Source organism: Haplochromis burtoni, unplaced genomic scaffold (genome assembly GCF_018398535.1).
Source record: "Haplochromis burtoni strain Fernald_Lab_line unplaced genomic scaffold, NCSU_Asbu1 Contig_29, whole genome shotgun sequence".
Classification (NCBI taxonomy): Eukaryota; Metazoa; Chordata; class Actinopteri; order Cichliformes; family Cichlidae; genus Haplochromis; species Haplochromis burtoni.
The window spans coordinates 2094815-2101000 of NW_024582390.1; the positions used below are offsets into that span (position 1 = coordinate 2094815).

The window sequence follows — 6186 nt, forward strand, 5'->3', positions numbered from 1 at the left end:
GACTGCTGTTGGAGGCGAGGAGCAGCCGAGGGGTCGTCTTCTTCACTCGAGTGTGGACGCGAGTTTCATTCTTCCACATGCATGGGACTAAAAGGCAGGACTTTACAGATGAAGTTACACGTTCCAATGTAGATCCAAGCCGCAGCTCAGCCAGCGCAACTACAATCCTCCCAAGGTATGGAAATGTTTCTCTTTTCTTTTCTTTGCAAACTGCTAAATAATTGGAGCGAAAACGCAGGGAGAAATGAAAGCATCTGTGCGCAGAGCAGGCAGGAGGGTATGGGCTGCTTTCTTGAAGTCGGAAAGTGAAAAGAGAGTGGTTGCTTTTTTTTTCAGTCTGTGCATGCGGCATAAGACAAGCTTCTTTTGGCTTCCTCTCAGTGGGGAAGAATCTAATACTACCCTAATCTGTTTCTTGTGACCAAATCATCGCAAACAACGCACACCTTTGAGGGACCTTCACGCGCTGTTTTTGATGCCATGCCTAACCGTTGGGGTGAAAACTTGGCCGGCTAATGTAAATGCACGGAAACTGCTCCGGGGTTAGTTTTCCTCTTGTAGAAAAACTCACTTTAGTGTGGCAATGCCCTTGAAAACGTGTTGCTAAGTAGTGCAGGAAAAGGCAGGTGAGCTTAGAGTGTGGGAATCTTTGGAATGCGAGGTCGCCCAGGGGCGGAGATCCAAACTCTGCTCCTATTAGATTGGCGTACCTTTTACCCTCAGGTTGAACTAGCTACGTTCAAGCTACGCCATATTTAATGACTTCTATTTTGCATTTTAACGAGGGTAGTTTCTTTTTTAACGGTAACCGTGACTCTACGTTGTCATCGTTTTGCGCCGTGCAAGAACAACCTATCTTTGTGGCAGGGGTAGTCTGAAACAGTAATTCAGACCGGGGATTTGATTCATTCCCAGGCCACCTTGTTCATGCGATCCTCACCAAACTGCTGTCTTTGAAGGCTTTTTACTGGTTACAAACTGAGTGCTTGCTCTTTAGGGTATCATATGGGCAGTGGTAGAAGGAATACTCAGGTACTGTTACAAATGTGCCTCTACTGCAAAGTGTATCTTTAGGTGTTACAAAAACACTTTAAAGTGTTCTTGTCAAAAGCAACTCTTTGTATTAGTTTTTAACGGCTTATATTTGTCTTCTTTATCAGTAGCATTAATTCATAGGGGAAAACCACCATATTCACAGTCTCATAAAATCACGTCAGTCAAACAAATGACTCGGGATATAATTTATAATTAAGATAAAAAAAAATAAAAAATTGGCAGAATCAAATATATAAGCTCTATGTTTCTATTTCCAAAGAAATCACATCATGAAGTGATTACTTTGTTATTAAAAAGGAAATTTGTAGCCAATACTATACAAGCATAACAGACACAAGCATCAAGTATAAACACTTAAGAAGTGCATGAGAATATATAAGCTACGTGTGTTTGCTTGTTTGTCTTTCTGTCTTTGTACACAAAATGAAAAAAGGAGAGGGAAACCAGTGAGTGCAGACCCACAGAGGTGGGGGTGAAACCGTGTAGGTGTAAATGTAAGCAGACAAAGGGTTTTAGAGTTGAAGGCGGGAAAACTCTGGATTCCCAGAATCTTTAAAATGAAGCTTTTGTGCCAACTTTGCCAAGGTCGAAATACTCAAGCTGGGATGTGCTGCACATTAGTGAAAAGAGAAATGAGTGATTCTAATGTGAAACAGCAATGAGTGGCTGCACTAAGAAATGATGAGGATTTTAGAGAGTCTGTGAAGCAGATGAATAGTAAAGGGGAAAAAAGAAAAACACATTTACTTTTATATTTATATATATATTCTATTTTTAATTGTTCTTAATTTTCATAGCTTGCTTTTGAAAGTACCTGCGTGCACAGTCCAAAACATGGACATTAGGTTAATGGCAGTTTCTAAATTGTCTGTCTCTCTGTGTTAGCCCTGTGATGGACTGGTGACCTGTACGTGGTCTACCCCACTTCTCAACCTATGACAGCTGGCATCGGCTCCAGCTCTCCCCCCAACTCTGAATTGCACAAGTGGTTAAAATGGATGGACAAGTACCCCCACAGATGACTTGCGGGAGTAGTTGCAATTCATTAGCACCATCACTGGCTATGGCTATGTAGACTTAAAACTTACCAGAGCAGTTTTCTCACATGGCAGGCAACCTGAATGTTTTGCCTGGGGACATCAATTCAGAAGCAAAATGTAGGGTTAGCTAAATGTTGACATGATTATCTTTACTAATAGCCAGTCACTCACAAGTCAAGCCAAATGCACTAAAATTGACAGTTACCTTAGATAATGCCTTTGTTCATCTAAACTGTTAGATTCCTTCCCACAGTAATCGACTTTTCCCTCACTTTGATATCAGCTGCACCACGAACCATCTTAGATTTTAATAGCAGAATTCGATTTGTGCCGAAGCCATGAATGAATGTAATTTGATGGTGGACACCTGCGCTATTGCTCCAGAAACCTCACCACAAGCAAACCAAAGCAACAACTTCACAATGCAATTCTGCAGCAAGGTCACCAACTGCTCATTCACTGTGAGTGGACCATTAAATATTGTAACAACAAATACCCGTATGTTGTGTCTGTTGTGGTATGTATGTGTGTTGACAAGTGAGTATGATATTGGCCTCTTGTGTGAATACGTTACTTATTTCACAGCATTTAGCTTCTTCCAGGGCAATGACCTTTTTCTTTTTAATTGTCTTCGTCTTTGCTGACTGTTCGTTTTGCTGGGCAACTTTAATGTTATTTTTATTAGTGCAGAAGTAGGAACCACCCTAGCAAAAAATTAGGTTGGCTGTGTAAAAGTATAGAAATAATAGAATGCAAATATTTATTATTACCTAAATCTTCACTTTCTTTGAATGAAAATAGCCCAGCAACAACATATCAAAGGTTGATACAAAGACATTTTACGTAGTAACCCAACTTTTTTGATAAACAAGTCTTTATGTTACTTTTTTTTTTTTTTAAACAATGCGTTGGATCCTGCAAGGAAACTCCCTGCAATAGTGTGCTGAATTAGTAGAGGTGGGACTCACCTGGCTCCCCATGATATGATATTATCACAATACTTCACTCATGATACAAGGTCATTTTTTCCAACTGCAAATTATGTCCTTAAAATTAAGCTTTGTCAGCATCTGCATCTGTTTTATCCAGTAAGATAAAGTTATCTCACTTAAGCTATTATGGTGCAAAATGAAACTGTAAAGCATAAACAATACTGTCACTTTATCTGCCATAAATGTTGCCATCTGTGATTGAATGGAGCCTAGTTCTCACATAAATGCAGTCTGTTTCTGATACAACAATTAAATATGATAAATCACCAAAGCAGAGTGTGTCCAGTGTTGGATTTACAGTTGAGCTAAGTTTCCTCGGCTAACATTAACATTAGTGGTGCGTGAGATGAGTGCTCTTGTTCATGGTATTCCCAGAGTACTATAATTTATTTAGTAAAATACTGATATTTGGTGTTCTTGTATTGATAAAATATCACATATCTTTGCTGATTCCTTGTCCATTGTCATTGGGTTCTTACTGGCTCTTCTTTAAAAGTCACCATGTTGCGTCTATCTTGCCTTTAGCACTATGACAGCTGGGATAGGCTCCAGCCTCCCTATGACCCTGAATTGGATAAGCGGTTAAGGGGGAAAGGGAACCTACAACCATGTGCATTTCATTCACATTTGTGTTGAAATTCCCAAGAGTAAAGATTATCTCAAGCAACATAACGGCCTTCGCGCAGTCTTTGGCATACTTAATAACTTGAACTAAATGCCCCTAAAATCCAAGTTCGTTGAAAATCATTCCAAGGGGAGTAGTTTTTTTGTTGTGTTTTTTTTGTTGTTGTTATTGTAGTTCCCTTGTGTCTGTTTAAGTCTTGGTAAAACCAACGCAGGGAAAGATAAAAGACTGCAGAAGCAGTCATTCATTTTGTTATGATGGATATCCACTAAAGGTCAAGTCTCATACAAAGATGCTAGGAGCCATGCTTCAAGTCTCTTGTTTTTTGCCACACTGCTTAGAAAGGTTATCTGCATGCATCACCAATGTGACAATAGTGCAAGTTTATTTCAACAGTGGAAATGCATATGGCAACTAATAACACACACTTTCACTCTCAAAGACAAACACACACACATAAAGGAGGGCTCTCTAGGTTACTCCCCTCGTGGTTCACATTACTGCACTAGTCACACACTGCCACACAGCTGACAACCATTGAAGGAGGTTTACTGTAGATTTGAAACAACAGTATGATTTTGGTTTGTAGAGTCAGTCTCCTTCTGTTTGTTTATTTGTTGCAGGTTTTTTTTCTTTGCTCTAAGCAGTGACACTGCTTCAGGCAAAGCGAGAGAGGTTTTAGCCGATCCAACCTACAGCGAGTTAGGCGTCATTTTCATTTGTTATGCTTCCCACTGTTTATCACTATTTGCAGTGCGGATTTATAATGCATTTTCATAACTATCTGTTCCGTGGTTGTTTTTCATTAGGAAAAACCAGACTCTGAAGTAGACGAAGCACAGCCAGGCTCGCAAAGGATCGTTTGTGTGTTGGTGTCATTGTTTGAGCCAGTCTTCATGGTGACTTTTTTTAATGGATCCTGACAACAGCTGAATAGTTTAGTGCCCTTTGGCGAGCCTCTACTCCTTGTATTTTTTTCACCCCTTATTTCTGGCCCAACATCAAGGCGTAATCCTTAACCCCTATGTTGCATGTCAGATTTGCTTTTTTTCTACTACGATCAAAAAGCAGCCCCACACACAATCACACTCCATTTTAAGACGGGGAAAATGTTTCCATTCGCTGCCTTGTAGCCCATGTGGAACCAAAATGGTTATTTTTCCTTATGTCTGCATGCCTGTATTCAAATAAAGTGCTGAAGTATGAACGTCTTCACATAGCCAGTCAAGAGAAGGTCAGCATCCGTTATGTATAATTCAGTCAAGCACTCTTTAGGAAAAGTTTTTACTGAATAGCGGTGTGCATTTTTTGTCGTATTTACTCCCTTACTAACATTTAGTATAATATTGGTGTATTCATAACATTTGATGATTTTTAGTTTACAAAGTCAAAGTTATGATTGACTGTTAGTGTTTACGTTACGTTTAAAACACTTTCACTAGATGTAGAGTCTTCAAAAGTGTGATTGATGTTCAGATTTTGATTTTTTTTTTCCTCTTTGCTTGTGAAGTTTCCTCAGCTACTGTGCCAGTGTGGGATGATAATAATAGTTCATTGTGGCAGTGGCAATCAACCAAAGAATGGCTTTTATGCATCCTTTGACACATAATTTATTTTTTTTCCCCATCAAATTAACCCAGCAACTTTCTATCCCACATCTACGTGGTTTTATCCAGAGGCAGTAGATCTCTACTCCCTACTTTCTTCTTTGAGAACAAACCACATGTAGAAAAAAAGGGATTTTCCAGTGTGGAGTGTTGTAGCTGTTCCTTTTTTTTATCAATATAAAAAAATATGCATTCCTATTCTCCAAAAATATGTGAAGATAACAGTGTTGATATGGAAAAGTATTTCAAGGTGTCCTGTCAGTTTTTACTCATATTGTGCACAAAATAATAATAATTAGAGAGCTATAATTCATGTATGTGGTTCATTCAGTTTTGTTTTGGCATGCGTGGATAAGCCTTGACATGCGCGGCTGCTAGCTGATTGTTGATCTAACTGGATATGTAGATGGAAAGAGCGCCAGATTTCATGCTTTGGTTGGATCCCGGACAGCTAAAGATAATACAGAACACAAAGCTTGTCAGCGCTTCTAGAGATTAGGTTCACAATAGACTTCGGTCCAGTAAAACAGCCCTCCATTGGCCCGACATGCTGAGTCTGGAAAGGCGGCCCCACATTAGTGTGTATGTGGACAGTTAAGCGGAGAGGCAGAGCTTTTCCCCTCACTGTCGCTTGCTCCACATGCGGCCTTACTACTGGAATCTTTCTCCAAGCTCATTGCTTGAACAATCCAATCTCTTTAAGCCTATCTGGCTGCAGAATTACCTCAACCAGGCACATAATACCTTGTTGAATATTTCAGAGTGCTACTCACATTATCACCCCAGGCAAAAGCTATCACTTCGCAAATCATGAAAGGAGGAGTAATATGAAAGTCCATCTCAGTGGGGTGCTTAACATAACAAGC

The 6186-nt window shown here is 39.7% G+C and overlaps 1 protein-coding gene across 6 annotated transcripts in view; it reads left to right on the top strand.

The window, feature by feature from the left end:
* Positions 1-8: 8 nt before the first annotated feature.
* Positions 9-6186, top strand: part of LOC102294411 (plakophilin-4) — an 88435-nt gene continuing 82257 nt past the window's right edge. For 3 of the 6 annotated variants that reach the window (XM_005918231.2, XM_014332377.2, XM_014332375.2), the window contains exon 1: positions 10-175. The gene's annotated coding sequence lies outside the window, so the exon portion shown is untranslated. Of the gene's footprint in view, positions 176-6186 lie in introns of all 6 variants that reach the window. The other 3 variants (XM_042219192.1, XM_014332373.2, XM_014332378.2) reach the window with 2 other exon arrangements.